Here is an 18,631-nt window from a genome sequence, read left to right on the forward strand (position 1 = left end):
AGAAATGAGTTCCTTCTTGGGAACCATCTCACAAGACAGGATGATCATAAAGATTTGGTGTTAGGATGTATCTTAAAGGTCAGTGATCCAAATCCCCACCTGGATAGAAAATAAATGAGAAAAAGAAATATTCTCTGTTGTTCTAATTCTATCCAAGAACTGCTACTGCTATTTTCACTGTCCTACATTCAGCTTCCCTTGAAGGAAAACCTAGCAATCCTGCCCCATCAATGTGCATAGCTTTACCATGTTTACCGAGCCAAAGCAATGAGACTCCCACAACAGGCCTTTTCTTGTCTCAGTGGCTTTCTATTTGTAGGAAGTCTCCATTAGCCTCAAATATCTAATAAATCTTAATACATCAAAGAAATAGGGTATGATAGGCAGAATAATAATCCCCTAAAAATATTCACATCCTCAGCCCTGAAATCTGTGGACATATAATATTACATGATATGGGAGGAAATAAGGTTACTAAGGGGCTAATTTTGAGATGGGGAGATTATCCTATCCTGGCTTATCCAGGTAGGCCCAATGTAATCACAAGGATTCTTAACAGTGAAAGTGGGAAGCAAGAGAATGAGAGAGAGATGGGAAAAAACTACCCTGCTAGCTTTGAAGATGCAGGAAGGGGCCATAAATTAAGGACTATGGGCAGGCTCTAAAAGCTGGAAAAAGGTAAGTAAATGGATTCTCCCCAGAGCTTCCAGAAGCCTTGCTGGCATATTGACGTTAACCCCAGTGAGACCCTTTTTAGACTTTTGGCTTCCAGAACTGTAAGAGAATAAATTTATGCTGTTTTCAACCAATAAGTTTGTGGTAATTTGTTACAATGGTAATAGAAAACTAATACACAGGTGGGTAAACAGAGGGTAATGAGATACATGGTTTACTCCCAAGGCCTCTTGGAGACCTCACAGGAGCAAACACCCCACGTGCAGAGCTGCTTATCTTCTTGGCCCCCAGAGGTCAGCCTACTACTCTTCAACTACTGAAGGCTTTTACTATAGCACAATGATGTGAAATCTTCAGAAGGCTAATTAAGTATTAGTATTGAAATAGGAGGAAAGAGTGAAAGCAGGAGGTAAAGGGCACTATATAAGGGGCCAGGTATGAGGCAATGGGGTACAAGAATGGAGTAGCCATGATGAAAGAAAAGTCATGACCATCGAGGTTATCTGCACCAATACCATCACCAAGCCCTAGCCACCCTGGCCTTCCTTCTCTGTTCCTAGAGCTCACTGAGTTTATCCAGAACTTAAGTCCTTCTGCCTGGAAAGCTCTTTCCCCTAATGGTGCATGGATTTTCAGACCTCACCTTAAATAGCACCCCTCAGACAGCTCCTCTATAGCGGCCAGCTAGATAGTATTATACCACTTGCTTAATTCTCTTCTTACCATTTACCAATATCTGATCATTTTCTTGTTTATATGTTTATATATTCATTACCTACATTCTCCAGCCAGAATATAAGCTCCATGAGAGCAAGGACCTTGTGTGTTTTCTCCATACTTATCTCTTCAAGGTCCAGATCAGTACCTGGCATAGAAGAGGTCCTCCATAAGTATATGTGGAATGAACAAATGACAGTTGAAAGGTCTGTTACTCACTGGATAGAGGTGGAAACAAAAGGATGAGTCATATATGGCTCCAAAGATTTTAGCCTTAAGTGACTGAGAGATGGTGGTGCCATGGAGAGATAAAAGAACAAAAGGAAAAAATAAATTTGGCCTATAAACCCAAAGATTAGTTTGGTTTTTAATATGTTGGGCATGAAATAACAGTAAGAAGTCCTGTAGCCCAACAACTGAACTCAACAACTCCAGAGTCCTACTTAGTGTCTCATCATTTTCTTCCTAAACTGACTTCTATTCTCTCCTCCACCTACCTCATTTGGTGACACCACTGTTCAGGCAGTTGTTCAAGCTGGAAAGCTCAGAATTCATTCTGGACTCCTTTCTCTCACTTATTCCAACATCCAATCAAGCCAATTTTCAAATTGCCAACCCCAAAAAAAGCCATATTTTTTTCTTTTACAAAAAGACAAATAGCCTACATATGCTGCCCTTTTCTTTGATAGTGTCACTATGCTATCTTAAAGTTGTTTTAGAAGAAAAAGAAAAAACTTATTCAGGCCCATCAGAGTAAAGTTAACATTTTAACAAGTGAGAAAATACTTTTCTTTTCAGAAAAAACTCCTACTGAACAGAATTTGAAAATATATATTTGGAAATGTTTCCATCATTTTGAAATTTTATTGCCAAAAGTGATATAAAGGTGTCACATGTACAAACATTTGTTATAAGGATGTTTTAAGGACATAGAACATAGAATTTACTAACCTATTTTAAAAATTTTTAAACAGAAGTTCAGCAGATATTGAACCGTTTTGTTAACATTATGAAATATATGTACCCCCTCCAGTTAGTTTACAAGAACAAGGGATTGATACCAGGGATAAAGGAAACATACTAACTTGAATTTCAAGAAAAAGGTATGCATAATCATAGCACAGAACTATAACTGAGCCTCATCATTTAGGAAATATACTTTCATTGGGAGCTACATCACTTTAAGAGGCTTTTGGCATCTGCATCGGCCATTAAACCCAAACACTGAATAAACTTAGAGCACGATCTACAAATCATAGTATCACAAGTATAAACCAAGATTTTATTTTATTTTTATTTTTTATTTTTTAAATATTTTATTTATTTATTCATGAGAGACACACAGAAAGAGAGAGGCAGAAACATAGGCAGAGGGAGGAGAAGTAGGCTCCATGCAAGGAGCCCCATGCGGGACTCGACCCCGGGAATCCGGGTTCACGCCCTGAGCCAAAGGCAGACGCTCAACCACTGAGCCACGCAGGTGTCCCTAAACCAAGATTTTAAAAAACAGACACACCAAACCATGAGGTTTCGTTTATCATAAATAAATAAAATAAAAATTACTCTAAATGTTTTAATCTCATTTTTATCTCATCCTTTTATAATTTCCATTTTGGAGTATGTTTTTAAATGGTCACAATATATTCTTGCAGCAATAAACATGAAATTTATTTGAAAAATAAACATGAAATTTATTTGAAAAATAACTACACTGGGAGAGAGTGGCTGAGATTTCCTTACCCATAGGTAAGGAAACATCATCACTGTTTGATGAAGCCAGAGGAATCGCCATAAAATGCACGTGGGCCCACAGCATGGAAACCCTTCATGGCTTTTCAGTCTACATAGCCACAGTCCTCTCATGACCAACAAGAGGGGTAAAATACACTCACGGGTCCCATCCCCTGGGTATATGCAGATTTGATGACACCCCAAAATACTGATAAGGAGATAACGTGCAGAAACAGTTTGTTAATACAACGGCTACCAGCTTGCTGCTTGGATGAGGTGAGCAGAGTTATTCTCAAGCCCTGGCTCCTAGCCCTAGCTCAGTCCCTTTCTTTCTCTATCTCTTTCTCTCAAGAAAGCATATGGAATGCCAATGGGGGAGACTCACCACATTATAGGGATAACCTTGAATTTGCTCTAATTTAAGATTTTTAAGGGGTAAAGCCATCACAAATATAATACATTATTATAGTAACACATTATTTGGCTGCTCCCTGATGAGTAAAAAAGCCTCTTGCAGCATCAAATCTCAACCCTTAGCAACATTCTTGACCCTACTATCTTCTGAGGTCTCACCTCCTACTAACCTAGGTCTCACACTTTATATTCCATTGCCTGCACATACTCTGCTATTTCTTACCGTGTTCATATAGCCCCCTATGCCCAAAATGTACTCTACTCCCCATCCCCATCTAGCTAATTTCCATTTTTTTGTTAAAACTATGTTCAAACCACCTCTTCCAGGAAGTCTTCTCTGGCCGACTACAGGCTACCTTTGCTGGCTCTTCTCTCTGTTCCTGTCATGCACTTTTGCATGGCTCTCTCACTGCACCAGAATTATCTATTTATGGGTTGGTCATCCCCACCAGACTGTGAGTTACTTTTAGGCCAAGGATGGAGTCTTACTGGTAAGCACAGTGCCTGGCATGTAGCAGGCATTCCATAGATGTTTGCTGAATGAGTGAGAGAGTGAGTGAGCAAGTGAATCACAGAGAATATGTAAGCCCTTGGATATTTAGGGCTGAGAGAATCAAAGGTTACTCTAGTGACAAAACATCCACATTTAATTACTGATCCTTCATTGCCTAAGATATGACTTCAATAAGAAATTGCCAAAGAATGACAAATTACGAGGAATGTAGAATTGGGGGGGTGGTTGTGAAGTCAGTGAAAAGGCAGAGGAGAAGAGAGGACCCTCATCACCCCCTCCTAAACAAAGCCACTTCTCCCCTTCACAGGTATTATCATAGAACAAAGACCTCTTAGGTAATCTGTGGCTGGAGAGAGTTAGAAACCCAGGGACTGTCAGGCATTAACCCTGTATTGCTGTTTTGTCCAGAGGTCTGAGGGATCCCAGAGAAGGCAGGAAGTATGGACAGCAGAGAAGCACTCTCAGGGAACCCCCAAATGTGGCTATTTTCCAACAGGTATGAGACTATTTCAATTTCTTAACAATTGGTACAGCCACATCAGTGAATAGCAGCTTAGTATCACATTGCCTATAGGTAAATCAAGTAATATTATCTATACCTCTGCATGTTCAGGGAGAATAATGGCTCCTTTAAGAACTGAGGAGTTTTATTAGCTCTTGACATTTGAGAACACTTTCTCAGAACTTGGGTGGATAAAACAAGCTCTAAATGAACACAGTGACTTTTTTCATTCTTTTTGTTCCTCTTAAAAACTTGCCTGTAATTGTGTTGGGCAGTTCTGCTCTTCCCCTTTACAATGAAATGAAAACTGATTCAGGCCTTACCACATGAGGGACTTTTAGTCACAACAAGCAATAGTTTTACATTTATTTGCATTCTATGTTTCCTTCTTTGTGTAACTGGAAGAGATTTTGATTCAGTCCTTAACCTAGTTTTTATAGAGCGTCTACCAAATGCCTCAGACCCAGACACACTCCATCGCTCTTGGCAAAATAAATGAAATGGGCTTTCATCAGAAATGATCAGTTCTCCTCCCAGAGAGAGTTTCTATGATTCCAGCACTTGATGGGGTTTTTTCCTTCCCACCTAATGGATTTATTTCTCACTTGATTGTCCTTTCCACATTAAGTATAAGCTGTGGACCTTTCCCACATGGAACTCACTCAGTGTTTTCATTTTCCAGGATTGATTCACTCTCAGAAGTGAAAAGTGGGGGGCTCTGAAAGTATCTCTGAAATGACCCAAAATAGCTGCAGTGTGCAAAGCAGCTGATTAAATTATTTTGAAGAGCTGACGAATGCCTTAAAAATCTCTGCACTGAATGCAATTACCAATGTTTTTCAAAGTGCACTTTGAGGCCACCTGCATTCCAACCACCCTCATGTTTGTTAAACATGTAAAGTTCCAGGTCCCATCAAAAGACTAAATTTTTCGTGGTAAGGGCCTGGTAATCTGTATTTAAAAAGAACTTTTGATGAAGTGTAATATTCATACAGAAAAGTACACATCCCTTAAGTGGATATCTTGATGAGGGGTTTCACAACTAAATCCATCTGAAGGGGATCCCTGGGTGGCTCAGCAGTTTGGTGCCTGTCCTCAGCCCAGGGCGTGATCCTGGAGTCCCAGGATCGGGCTCCCTGCATGCAGCTCGCTTCTCCCTCTGCCTGTGTCTCTGCCTCTCTCTCTCTCTTTCTGTCTCTCATGAATAAATAAATAAAATCTTTATTAAAAAAAATAACTAAACCCATCTGAAAAACCAGTATTCAGATCAAGAACCACAATACCACCTTCCTAGATTGTTTCCTTTCAGTCATGACCTATTCCCCCAACCTAATGTTAACCATTATTTTTACTTCATGACCTATTCCCCCAACCTAATGTTAACCATTATTTTTACTTCTAACTCCAGAGATTAGTTTCATCTGTTTTATTGATTGATTGATTGATTGATTGGTTGAGGGGGTACTGTCTATAAATACAATCATACAGGGGCAGCCCGGGTGGCTCAGAGGTTTAGCGCCACCTTCAGCCCAGGGCCTGATCCTGGAGACCCAGGATAGAGTCTACGTCAGGCTCCCTGCATGGAGCCTGCTTCTCTCTCTGCCTGTGTCTCTGCCTCTCTCTCTCTGTGTCTCTCCTTAATAAATAAATGGCTTCCTTTAAAAGAAAAATGGAATCATACAGTATGCATTCTTTTGTGTCTGGCATCTTTCACCAATTTGTAAGATTCATCCATATTGTTTCATGTAGCTATAGATTGTTCACTCTCTTTATCTAAATGGTATTTCACCAAACTTCACATAAGTCCCTCACAGGGTAAGGCCTGAATCAGCTTTCATTTCATTGCAAAGGGGAAAAGCAGAACTACCCAATACAATTACAGGCAAGTGTGGTGTGTGTGATTAGACCAAAACATATGTATTCATTCAATTTAATTCTAAATTACAATAAAATACAGAACCACTAGAATAAACAAATACCCAAGTGGTGGTGAGCATGTGGGAACAACAGAAACTCTTAATGCACTGACAGAGAAATCATAAATGTACAATCACTCTGGAACCCTTTCCAGCAGTATTTATCAATGCTGAATATATGGATGGCTAACTGGTGACACAGAAATTCCACTCCATGCCCAACAGAAATACATCCATATGTTTATCACAAAGACACAAACTAGAATGTTCACTGCTGTTCATAATAGTAAAAAACTTGGTACTTCCTTAACAGCCCATCGACAGTTGAGCCATATCTGCATTTTTAACAAGTTAACCAGTTGATTCTTACACAGAAATTGTGAGAATCTTTGAATTTGATATTTTGAGGATTTACTTTGAGAATAAGCCCAGGAATTTCAGCAATTATCAAAATCCATAAGGTCAATATGTTTGAATTTGTCAAAGAAAAAATATTTTTCATCATTAAACTTACAACCAGGCTTCAAGTAGAAGTTAATACTTAAGCACCATATACATTTCCCCATTACTTTTGAAAACTGAGCACTTCAGAAAAGAATGTTTCAAAAAATGTGTTAAAATTTTAATTGTGTTTTCACAGCCATGGACTTAGGGCAGCTGCTGCTACTCTTCAATCACACTATCACTGTTGTGAATGAATATTTCATATACTGCTGTTTTCCCATGAAGTTCCTTTGATTAAATAAAAACTGGGATTTGTAAGCTCAAGAAATAACTGAAAAAACCCAGTTCTTAGAAACTTTGACAGGAAGCAATTGAGCAGAGCCTTACTCTTAAGTCACACGTAAGAGTTTATTGTGTACTGGTAGCAGCTGACAGATTTGGAATAATCACCTACGTAAGGGACTCCCCTGAAGATGAAAAGCCATAAATAACATACACATAACTCAATAAGCACTCCTAAGGAGGTGGAAAAACACTCAGGAAGTAAATCTCCTTAAAGATAAACAAAGAGGGTGTTGAGCCATCCCTGGGTGGTTCAGTGGTTGGGTGTCTGCCTTTGCCTCAGGACATGATCCTAGGGTCCTGAGATCAAGTTCCACATAGGGCTCCCTGCAGGGATCTTACTTCTTCCTTTGCCTATGTCTCTGCCTCTGTCTCTGCCTCTTGAATAAATAAATAAAATATATTTTTTTAAAAAAGATAAAGGAACAGCCATTCTTATTCCTCAGGATTTTCATGGACTAAAAATAAAAATAATCCAAATAAACCGCAAATGCAAACTATTTGGAGTCACCAAATGTTTAGAACTGAAAAGGACCCCAAAGACATCTACAAAGAGGAAAAGAAACACTCACTGTGGATATAATCAAGTAATCAATATTATACATAGCTGTGATTTTAAAATAAGTCTCTATAGCCAAATTCTTAGGCACTCAATAAAGTGATTAAATTTAGACTACGTGAATACCTCAGCAGTTACTAAAGAAGCATAACAAACTTAAGGAAAATTTAGCATCTCTAGGTATAAGCCATGAACCTGCTCATCTTTTAAAACTAGAACAATCATAGATATTGTTCTTTTGGTTAGATTTATAAGGGACTATTTGGGGGCAACCTTCCAAATTACAAGGCACAAGAGCCTACTAGTAAGCACCAATATCTCAAACCAAGGTTCAGAAGGGCCCACTGGTATTTGGAACAAATACAGTTGAGGGGAAGTGTGTGTCAGGCTCAGGAGGTGAAATGAAAGAGTACTGTCCCTGGACCTTGGGAAACAAATGCTATGTGCAGGTGACTGTGACATGACAAATATAGAGGAAGAACTCTGACTGGAGCAGCAGGAAGTTTAAAGGCTAAGAGGAGAGAGAGAGAGAGAGAGAGAGATTGAGAAACCATCCCTCCTTCCATCATTAATCTGCTTAGTCTCAAGAGAGATGGCAAATACTTAAAATATCAAGAGGCTTATTCACTTACAAGAAGCAGCCTATCTGAGAATATACACCTAATCCACCCTAAATTCTAAAACATCACTTCACTTGGCCCGTAATATCACACTTAACTTTCCAGGCAGTGGAATTACAAGGAAGGTGGTGGGAGTAGGGCTGGAGGTAATAATAGCTGGCCTGTGCACAAAAGCACTAGCAAGTCTGAGTTTTGGAATGTCTCTCGTTGTGACCTGTGAGAACACCATCACTATATCTTCATGATCTCTAGAATGACAGCCTAAAAAGGTGTTGTCAAGTAAAAGATTATCTTTGTTTTGGTAGGTTTTTAAAAAATATTTTATTTATTTATTCATGAGAGACACAGAGAGAGAGGCAGAGACACAGGCAGAGAAGCAGGCTCCCTGGAGGGAGCCCAATGCAGAACTCAATCCCAGGGTTCCAGGATCCTGCCCTGAGCTGAAGGCAGATGCTCAACCACTGAGCCACCCAGGCATCCCTGTTTTGCTAGCTTTCATAGAGAAAAGAAGTTGACTCTTTTCAGGACAATGAAATGATTTTAAATATGGTGACTTTTGTGTTGTAAGTTGGAAGCTAACCTGGCAGTTAGCTGTTCTTTGAGACAAAAGCTTTATCCTTATAATTTAGTTTACTTGAACTGCACAGGAGTTTTCTAATTAAAAATGGTCTTCAACAGTGTTACTAGTGAATTCACTATAATTTCAGGTTTAAAATACAGCTTTGCCCACAGACAGCAAAGACAAACCAAGGACAGCAAGCAGCTTTGGCTCGCTGAGGCTCTCCTTCTCTGAGCAGGAAGTAGATACTGGCACACTTGGGTTGTTCCATGCTTCTGAGCTCTAATTAAGTCCACCTGTATTTCTCAAACAGAGCTGATGTGGATGCCAGCAAGGTGAGGCCATGCATCACTGCGAAACAGACTTTGTTGTTCCACTGCTTGCACCCCATGCTTAAGGCCATCCTGGCACTACCCTGGCCATGGCTCGACCTCACCTCTCGTTTTGGGTCAACCAAACAATCTAATTGGGAAACCCCTTACATTTCTGATGGAGGAAATCTGTGGACTGTCTGGACTAATTCCCATCAAGGCCACCCTGGTGTGGTATTGATTTCCTCACATGTTTGTGTGATATTGGGAACTGAGTGAAGGTATAGATGGGCTAGATACACAGAATATAAGCTCCACAAAAGCAGGTGTTTCTATGTACCTTATTCAGTTCTATGTCCCCAGGGCCTAGAACAGTGCCTGGCATATAACAGGAGCTGGATTAGTGTTTGGTGGGTGTGTTGGTGATGCAAGACAAGAAGAGAATATGAATCAGAAGGAACTCAGCAACATGGGCCTGGCTCTTATGCACTAGAAATATAAAAGGTAGCTGCACCAGTAGAATTCAACACCCATCACAGATTTTTTAAAAACTAGATCATCAAGGTAAATCCTCCCTTATTAGTGTTTTTGGTTAATTTGACAAATATTTATTGAGTATCTACATTGTACTAAGCACTGTCTAAGACAAAAATCCATGTTTTCATGACATTTATATTCTAGTAGGGAAGACAGACAGGTATTTTGGAGAGTTTTAAGTACTAAAAAGAATATAATTATTAAAACAGGACAGTGAGGGGGGAAGAGCAGTGCTATTGCTTCTGCTAGGATAGTCCCAGAAGGCCTCTCTGAGGACCAGATAATTGATCTGAGACCTGAATACTGAGAAGAAAGAAGCCAGAGGGCATTCTGGGAGAACATTCCAACCGGCCAGATCAAAGGCCCTGAGACAGATCAAAGGTGCATTGAGAAGGTTGAGGGACAGAGTAATAAGTGGACAGAAGCTGAGAGGAGGAGAAAGAGGAGGAAGGTTGAGGTGTGGGTCTTTGTAGCCCTTGGTGAGGAACTTACATTCTAGTTTGAGTGAAAGGAAATCATAAAATGAATTTAAGCATAGGAGTAGGCTGATCTTTACTCATTAAAAAGATCTCTCTTGCTGCTGTATGAAAAATGGCTGGGTGGGGGTGTGGGGGAAGGAGAGAGACCAGTTGGGAGACCTTTGCAATGGCTTGACTGGGTTGTGGCAATGGAGATTGTGAGAAGTGGTCAGCTTTAGATACAGAATACAGCTGCAGGACCTGCTGATGGATGGCAGGTGAGGTAGGAAATAAAGCAAGGGATGAAGTGTGACTTCTAGGATTTTGACTAAGTAATTGAGAAGATGATGGTGCTATTTACTGATGTGGGAGTTTGAGAGAGAAGCAGGTATATGGGATGGGTACAAAATCAAGACTATTTTTTTTAAAAGAGTATGTTTTAGCCATGCTGAATTTGAGGCTGTCTGTTAGCCGTTCAAGAGTTTCATGATGTCAAATGATAGTTGGATACACAGATCTCAAGGAGTGGGTACAAACAGGGCTGGAGATAGGGACTCAGTAGTCATCAACATATTTATGGTATGTAAAAGTCTGGGCGTAGATGACCCCACCCAGGCAGAGTAGTTTTAGCTTTGCGTCAATAGCATCTTCTGCAGTGATGACCAGTTTTGGGGTTAGTGGAGAGCTCCCCAGCATCCTGCTAGCTCATAGCCAGATTTCTTTCAGATACATTCTTATTTCTCTTGTTGATGTAATGTGAACAAATTAGGGAAAATTATAGGGACAAAATGTCTGATTTACATGAAAGTTCAAGGATGATGAAAGTTCCTTTTTAGACTAGGTAATCTAGAGGGGAAAGCAGCAAAATATAAAAGCAAACACAAATTATCATTCTTCTCTAACTTGGTTTAAAGTCTGTTTTCTTAGTGAAGCTAATGCCATGTGAAATGCTGGGGGTGGAGGTAGAAAAGAGCCTCCAAACATTCCTTTTTAATGACACCATTCTCTAGCCAAAGAATCAAGAGATCTTGGACAGCAGGACTTAGCAGATAAGGAAAAGGGCAAACCATTAACGTTTAGGTAACATAAATACAGAACCTTTTAGGGTTTTTTTTTTTTTCATTTTAAAAATATTCCATTCTGAAATCTATGATACTTTGTTCCAAATATATTTGATTTTCATTTTAAATTGTAAGGTCTCATTGTGTTTACTGCAATAAGCTTCTAAGGCACATCTGTAATTTTGAGAAGAAAACTAAAGCTTAAAGTTCTATAACAAATAGATCTAGTTTTCTATTTTGCCACTGGGAAACAAGGCAGACTGCACATTATGTTTCATAACCAAAATCCCCCAGAGTCCTTACACAAAACCTAAGCTGTATACATGACTCTACTTTGAAACAGTGGAATCTTGGGGTACAGCCAACCTTCACAAAACAAGTCAAGGAATTTCCCATGATGCCAAGGACTTTAGTCAGAGTTTGCAGTATATGGGAGACCATTTTTCCCTTTTTTCCACTTTAAATGTAAACAGAAAAAGAAAGAAAAAAAGAAGAGGAAAAAAGAGAAGGACATGGAAAGAAGAAAGGAGGAAGGAAGGGAAAGAAAGGAAGGAGGGAGAAGGTCAAAAAGGAGTGAGGAAGGAAAGAATGAAGTTATTCTTAGAGGTCAAAGAAAAAGCTTAGCTTTTTCCTGGAATCATTAAATCTTAATCCAAGGGTAAAGGAAGTATATGGTTCCTCTCACTTTATACCAGAAAATAACATGTTTCCTGATCCTTTAAAACCACTGCAACATGAAACTGGATCTAAAATCCCAAGTTTCACCTTGAATTGAGAATCAACCCAAATACTCTGAGTGTTCTTCATGCCTTCTTTCTATTGAAAAGAAAAGGGAGGAGAGCTATTGCTTTGTACATCCTTACTACAGTGTCATACTATTGCTAAAGGATTAAAACAAGCATCTCCATTTTCTCTCACTCTCAATGGTGTTTCTTTGAACTTGACCTTGCCCAGTGCATCTAAAAAACAACAACAACAACAAAAAAAGGTTTTATCAAGTCTACTTTGAATACTGTCTACTTTTCTCTATTCTCCCCTCCTAACATTATACTCACTACAACTAGAATTATCTTCCTAAAGAGCAAGTTCTCAAGCACTTTCATGCCTCTACCTTTGCACACATTCTCCCCCTCTCATCACACTTATTTGTTTCACATGAATGTGTTCCACATTTATGTCTCTTATATTCCTATCTTGGTCTAGCACCACCCCTAAAGGAAAAGGCTACAAGTAGAATATTAATTTTTTTCCTCAATGTAGTTCCTTTAGTAGGTTGGTTGTATTAATGTCCCTCACTTGCCATGTAACTTGGCAGTGCCCTCACTCTCTGGGTGGAGCATTCTATCCTACTCTGACTCTGGGTTCAGATAGGTGACTTGCTTTGGCCAATGGGATGTTAGCAAACATAATTCCAGCAGAGACTTCTGAAAGTGCTTGCATATTTTCACTTGTACTTATGTGCCTCTGCTATTGCTATGAGAACATGATCTGACTAACCTGCATGCCCGTCATATAAGAGTCAAGTTACCATGGTCACCCAAGCTAGGCTATCCTAGAACAGTTCACCAATCCCCAGACATGTGAATGAGCCTACATATTCAACAAGCAAATGTAGCCTAGAGCCTACATATTCAACAAGCCCAACTCAGGTAGAGTCAAAAACTAAGTCAGGGATTACCCAACACTGACCCATGGGCCAAATCTAGCTTACCACATGTTTTTGTACAGCCCATGGGGGAAAAATCATAAACCATTAAATTTCATGGTAGAAAAATATATAAAAAAGCCATTTCAAAACATATGAAATAACATTTCATAACATGAAAATTATATGAAATTCAAATTTGTGCAGAGTTTTATTGGAACATAGGCACATTCATTCCTTTATATATTGTCTATGGCTGCTTTTGCACTACAAGGGCAGAGTTGAGTAGTTATAATAGAGACTAAATGTTCTGAGAAGCCTAAAATATTTACTGTATTTCCCCTTAAAGAAAAATATTGCCAAACCTTGTACTAAATAAATATGTATTGCTGTATGCCCCTGGGGCTTAGTGGTATTTTGTTACATAGCATCACTGTACCAAAAGTTCATTGACACATTTTGTCCACTTGAAGTTAATTCCTTTCTATTGTTCCCCCCACTCCCCAGCAAAGGGTACTGGTGGAGCAGCAGAGGCCCAGGATCAGAACAAAACCAGTTCCCTCCTTCTCACCACCACAAGCATGGGCTTCATGACCAGGAGCTCCAAGGATGAATACCAACACATCAAAAAATGTCACATTCTTCAGTGGCTTCCAGTCCAGGAGCAAACAACATCAACCTCTCTGCCACAGTGACCACTGAGAATCCAAAAGGCCCCTTATCATGAGGACAGTGCCACAAAATCTGTAAGCCAGAGATTCCATCCACTGCCAGCTGCATATCCAGAGGTCAACTTGCAGAGGAAGGGAGAAGAAATCTGAAAGATGAGTATTTACTTAGATTTTTTAAAAAGATTTTATTTATTTATTTATTTATTTATTTATTTATTTATTTATTTATTCATGAGAGACACAGAGAGAGAGAGGCAGAGACACAGGCAGAGGGAGAAGCAGGCTCCATGCAGGGAGCCCGATGTGGGATTCGATCCCAGGACTCTAGGATCAGGCCCTGGGCTGAAGGCTGCGCTAAACCGCTGAGCCACCTGGTCTGCCCAGTATTTACTTAGATTATTATAATGGATTAAGTTTACCAAATTAGACTAAAATTTAATTCCTACCGTGGGATCCAGGAGTAGAAATTTGGGAGTAACATTATTTTAATTGATAAAGAAAAATTAAGAAGTTACATTTTCTTATCTGTCAGTATAATATGAATGAATTTTGGAAACCTGATATGTATTTTTGTGGAATGAATAAACAGATGGTAAACTAAACTCCCCACCATATTGCAATGTACTCTTCCCACCACCTTCTGGCATTTCTATCCAGTTAAGGTATTAGTCCAGAAATAACCAATTCCTCCTCTTGAACTGCCTTCCAACTTCAAGAAGCAAGAAGTAATTTCCAGGTCTAGCTATTTTCATTCAGAGATGCCTAAACACCCTCTTCTTTCCTCTGGGCCCTTAGCTCAGGAATCTAATAGGTGGTCTTGGGTCTTAGATAAATTTACATGAAACAGACTGGCATCCTCCAGGTTAGAGGAACTCAGATCTTTCAGTAGACTTTGGCCTGAAACCTGTACTGAATATCTTCTGAGATTATAATGAGGCAATGTTTTCCCCAAGAGGAGAAAAAGTCAGATCCCACATCTGGAGTTTGACCTTTGTGCGTGTTGTCATTTCACCCACCACAGGAAACCTTTCTGGGCTGGGCTGAAATGTGTAACTTCTCAACAGTGTGGCTGGTAGCAATCCCACCCAGCTGTGTGGAACAGGAAGTGACAGGGCAATTAATATTCTGTTAAAACTTCAGGGGGCTACCCTAAAGCTGGATAGATTGCAGGGGTGACTCATCATGTAAAAACCAAGCATGGTATTGTCTGTTCACTTCTGCTGACTCACTTGTCAGCCTTAAGAAATATATACCTGAGCAGAGTTGCAAAGTCTCAGATCTGCTTTTTTTCTTTTTTTTTTTTTTAAAGATTTTATTTATTTATTTATTCATGAGAGAGAGAGAGAGGCAGAGACAAAGGCAGAGGGAGAAGCAGGCTCCATGCAGGGAGCCGGATGTGGGACTCGATCCCCGGACTCCAGGATCACACCCTGAGCCAAAGGCAGGTGCTAAACTGCTGAGCCACCCAGGGATCCCCCATGCCTTTTTTTTTTTTTTTTAAGATTTTATTTATTTATTCATGAGAGACACATAGAGAGAGGCAGAGACATAGGTAGAGGGAGAAGCAGGCTCCCTCTAGGGAGCCTGATATGGGACTCAATCCCAGGACCCTGGGATCACGACCTGAGCCAAAGGCAGACACTCAACCACTGAGCCACCCAGGTGCCCCTAAGATCTGCCTTTTTAAGGTGCTACCCTCAGTGCCAGCCACTGTCTATTCACTCTGTGGCGAAGCTTCTATAATGAGTCATGGATGTGTGGACTGTTTCATGGAGGCAGATGAGCAGCCTCTGCCCTGCTTTGGTTCATATGAAAATATCAAGGACAGCAGCACAACTGACAGTTGAGAAGAATCACAGTACTTCTACACTGGAAGGGAGACTTAGAGATCAAGCTAAAATTCTCTTAAGAGAGGGTGGGAAGGTGTATAGCAAAATGGGTAAGAGCTTTGAATCAAGAATCTTGAATTCATGTCCCATCTCTGCCACTTGAACTGGAATTCTAAATAGGAAGCTAATGTAGCTATTAAATAACTGTAAGCAAATTCCTCAGACTCTGTGAGCTTTGATTTCCTTATCTGTAAAATGAGGAATAATTACAGCACCCACCTCTTTGGGCTATTGTGAGGATTAAAGGAGATAAAGTATAAAAAGAATGCAGTGCTTGGCATGAAGTGCTCAATAAATAGTAGCTATTATTAAGGCTGTTGAGACAATCCATGGAAACCTCCTTCCTGGAAACAGGATAGATTCCCCATGTGTTTGGTATTAGATGGGTAAAGGGTAGAAGAATATCACTGCAAGCTGGGTATTGATGGAGGTAGTGAAGGAGAGGAGGAATAGCTGCCCAGGGCAAGGATGGGTTTTGAGTATCCTGAGGCGCTATGCCTTGGGCTCCAGGTAGGGAAGAACCCCACCTTTTGTGCTGGTTTTAGGTCTACTGAAGATAGTCATTCATTTTTTTAAAGACCCCTCTGATTATAAGTTTTTGAAGGCTCTGCTCAGATTTCCCTTCAAGGGCCTTGTTTAAATGCACGTACAAGGCAGCACAGACAAGTTTAAAAAAAAAGGCCAGCCAGTAATGGCATACAGAAACGGATACTTACATGATACTGTTAAGTGCACTCTTTTTAAACCACTAATTCTTATTCCACAGAAAGTAGTCTTTATGTCAAAGTCCTTAAGAGGTCCAACAGCTTGTATAACCAGCAAACCTCATGGTTAGTTAGCAGCTTTCAGGAGTTGGATTCCCAGTGATAAACAAAAGAATTCTGAAGGCCACAATCCATAAACTCTCCATAGAAACATATGGAACTACTTAAGTAGGTTGGCTCAGGACTGTTGTTTTGAAAACAAGTATCCTCAGCCAGAATCTCCACTGAGTGCTATTTATTGAATGGTTAGAGAAGGGCAAGACCCCCTGGGCCCTGTAGGGCTGCTCCTCTGCAACCTCAAACATTTTGCAGATATCGCTGTAAGCCTCCAGATACCTGGGAAAGAATACAAAATTCTATACATTTCTATCCATTCCACCAAATGCATTGAGGACCCCACACTCCTTAAATATCCTTCTACAAATCTCTGATTGCAAGATTTTATGCCTCTAATTCTCTCATTTCTTACTCTCAGAACTTTTTTGATTATAACTTCCATCAAGATTCAACAGGCCACTTTGTCCTTTGTACCTTACCAATATCCATCCAAACTTCTAGGATATGATAGATGATTCCAAAGCTAGTATCCTACTACTAAACTAGAAGTTCCTTGAGAAGAGCAATTTTTATCTAGCTCTCTTCTGTATCTCCAGGATTTGGCTTAATAGGTGCTTGACGGTATGGCTGTATTAATAAAATCTAATTAATTAGTTAAGATTACAAATTTCTGACTGAACTAATTAGGCTGTGGCCACCTTGATCTTTTGAGTCAGTGGTAGAGCCATGTATGATTAGAACTCAAAATTCTGATACTCACCATGATAACCTACTTCACAGGGACTTCCAGGAAACCCATCATGTAATTGCTCTTGCTCTTTGATGGCAGATTATGTGGTCACAAAGATGTAGATCTAGGATAGCTTTGGGATCCATTCATTGGCCAACATACTCAAAACAAGGACAGCCAACCTTTCTTGCTTGTGCCGTTTGAGTAATTTGTCTTGGTTCCTGAACAACACAGATTGTCTTTCTCTTTTTAAAAGTAATTATGAGGGTTTTTTTTCCTCATTATTAAAGTATTACTTAAGGTATTCCGTTTTAGGTAAATTCAGGCTAAGATAAATCTCACTATAAAAACCTAGAAATGCTGGATAAAATATAAATTTTAAAATGTTTTCTATTCATAGCCAAGCTCTCAAGAAAGAAAGAAATCCTCAGGCACCAGAAACAAAGAGGTAATTGAAAACAGAACAAAGTTTCAAAGTGTCAGCTCGTGATGTGGCTGCATTATAGTGATAGAGGGTTTATTATTGATCTATTCACCTAAGGACTTGGAATTTCATGCTCATGTGGGGATATAAGGTAGGCATTGGGCCCAAGCAAGCAAGGAATTGGAACTAGAAGCACTGCATAAAAACCATAACCCTTAAAGGCCTGTGCCCTACATGAAAGAGTAGCTTAGGTAAAAATCCAGCCATTAGTATAGGTTAATATCAAGAAAATTAAAAATTTTAAATAGGTGACTTAAATAGCAATTAGATATAGCAAGAAAATTTATAAGCTGGAAAACAGAGTTGAGGAAATTTTCCAGAAGGCACAAAGATATAAAGATCTGGAAAATATGAGAGATTAAGGGATATAGAAGGTAGAATAAGGAGGTCCAACATATATTTAATTCTAAAAAATAGAAAAAAATGGCACATAGACAATCTTTGAAAAGATAATGGTCTAAATTATCTTAAATAAATCTTAGATCTTTAATAAATGACAAAAAGGGCATATTTTAAAATTATAAATCTATAACTTTTCCAAAGCATGGACCCTCAATGGAAAGAAATATTAAGGATATGCTCACAAAGAAGAAAACTATAACAAAACGTAAAGAAATGGAATGCAAAGAGCAAGAGTACTCAGAATAATTAATAAACAAGTGGGCAAATTTAAACAAGCTTTGTTTAGACAGAGTTATCTAGAGAAACAGAACCAACAAGATACACACACACACACACACACACACACACACACATAGAGAGAGAGAGAGAAGAGGAAATTTATAATGGAAGTCCCATAGTCCACTATCTGCAAGCTGGAGAACCAGGAAAGCTAATGTAACTAGGTGTAATTCTGTCCAAGTTCAAAGGCCTGAGAGCAGGTGACTGATAGTGTAGGTCCCAGTTAGTCCCATGGCCCGAGAACCAGGAGCGCTGATGCCTTAGGACAGAAGAGGACGGATGTCTTAGTACACAGAGAAAGAATTTGCCCCCTGTCCACCTTTTTGTTCCATTCAGGCTCTCAGGAGATT

The 18,631-nt window shown here is 39.5% G+C and overlaps 1 protein-coding gene across 5 annotated transcripts in view; it reads right to left on the bottom strand.

Annotated features, from left to right (window-relative positions):
* Window positions 1-18,631, bottom strand: part of LOC102151797 (importin subunit alpha-8-like) — a 256,796-nt gene that overhangs the window by 26,291 nt on the left and 211,874 nt on the right. The window contains exon 1 of one of the 5 annotated variants that reach the window (XR_005373931.1): window positions 17,147-17,327. The exons of 3 other annotated variants lie outside the window; for them this stretch is intronic. The gene's annotated coding sequence lies outside the window, so the exon portion shown is untranslated. Of the gene's footprint in view, window positions 1-16,281; window positions 16,446-17,146; window positions 17,328-18,631 lie in introns of those variants that run through there. One more of the 5 variants, XR_005373929.1, reaches the window with a different exon arrangement.

This window comes from Canis lupus, chromosome 19, assembly GCF_011100685.1.
Source record: "Canis lupus familiaris isolate Mischka breed German Shepherd chromosome 19, alternate assembly UU_Cfam_GSD_1.0, whole genome shotgun sequence".
Lineage (NCBI taxonomy): Eukaryota > Metazoa > Chordata > Mammalia > Carnivora > Canidae > Canis > Canis lupus.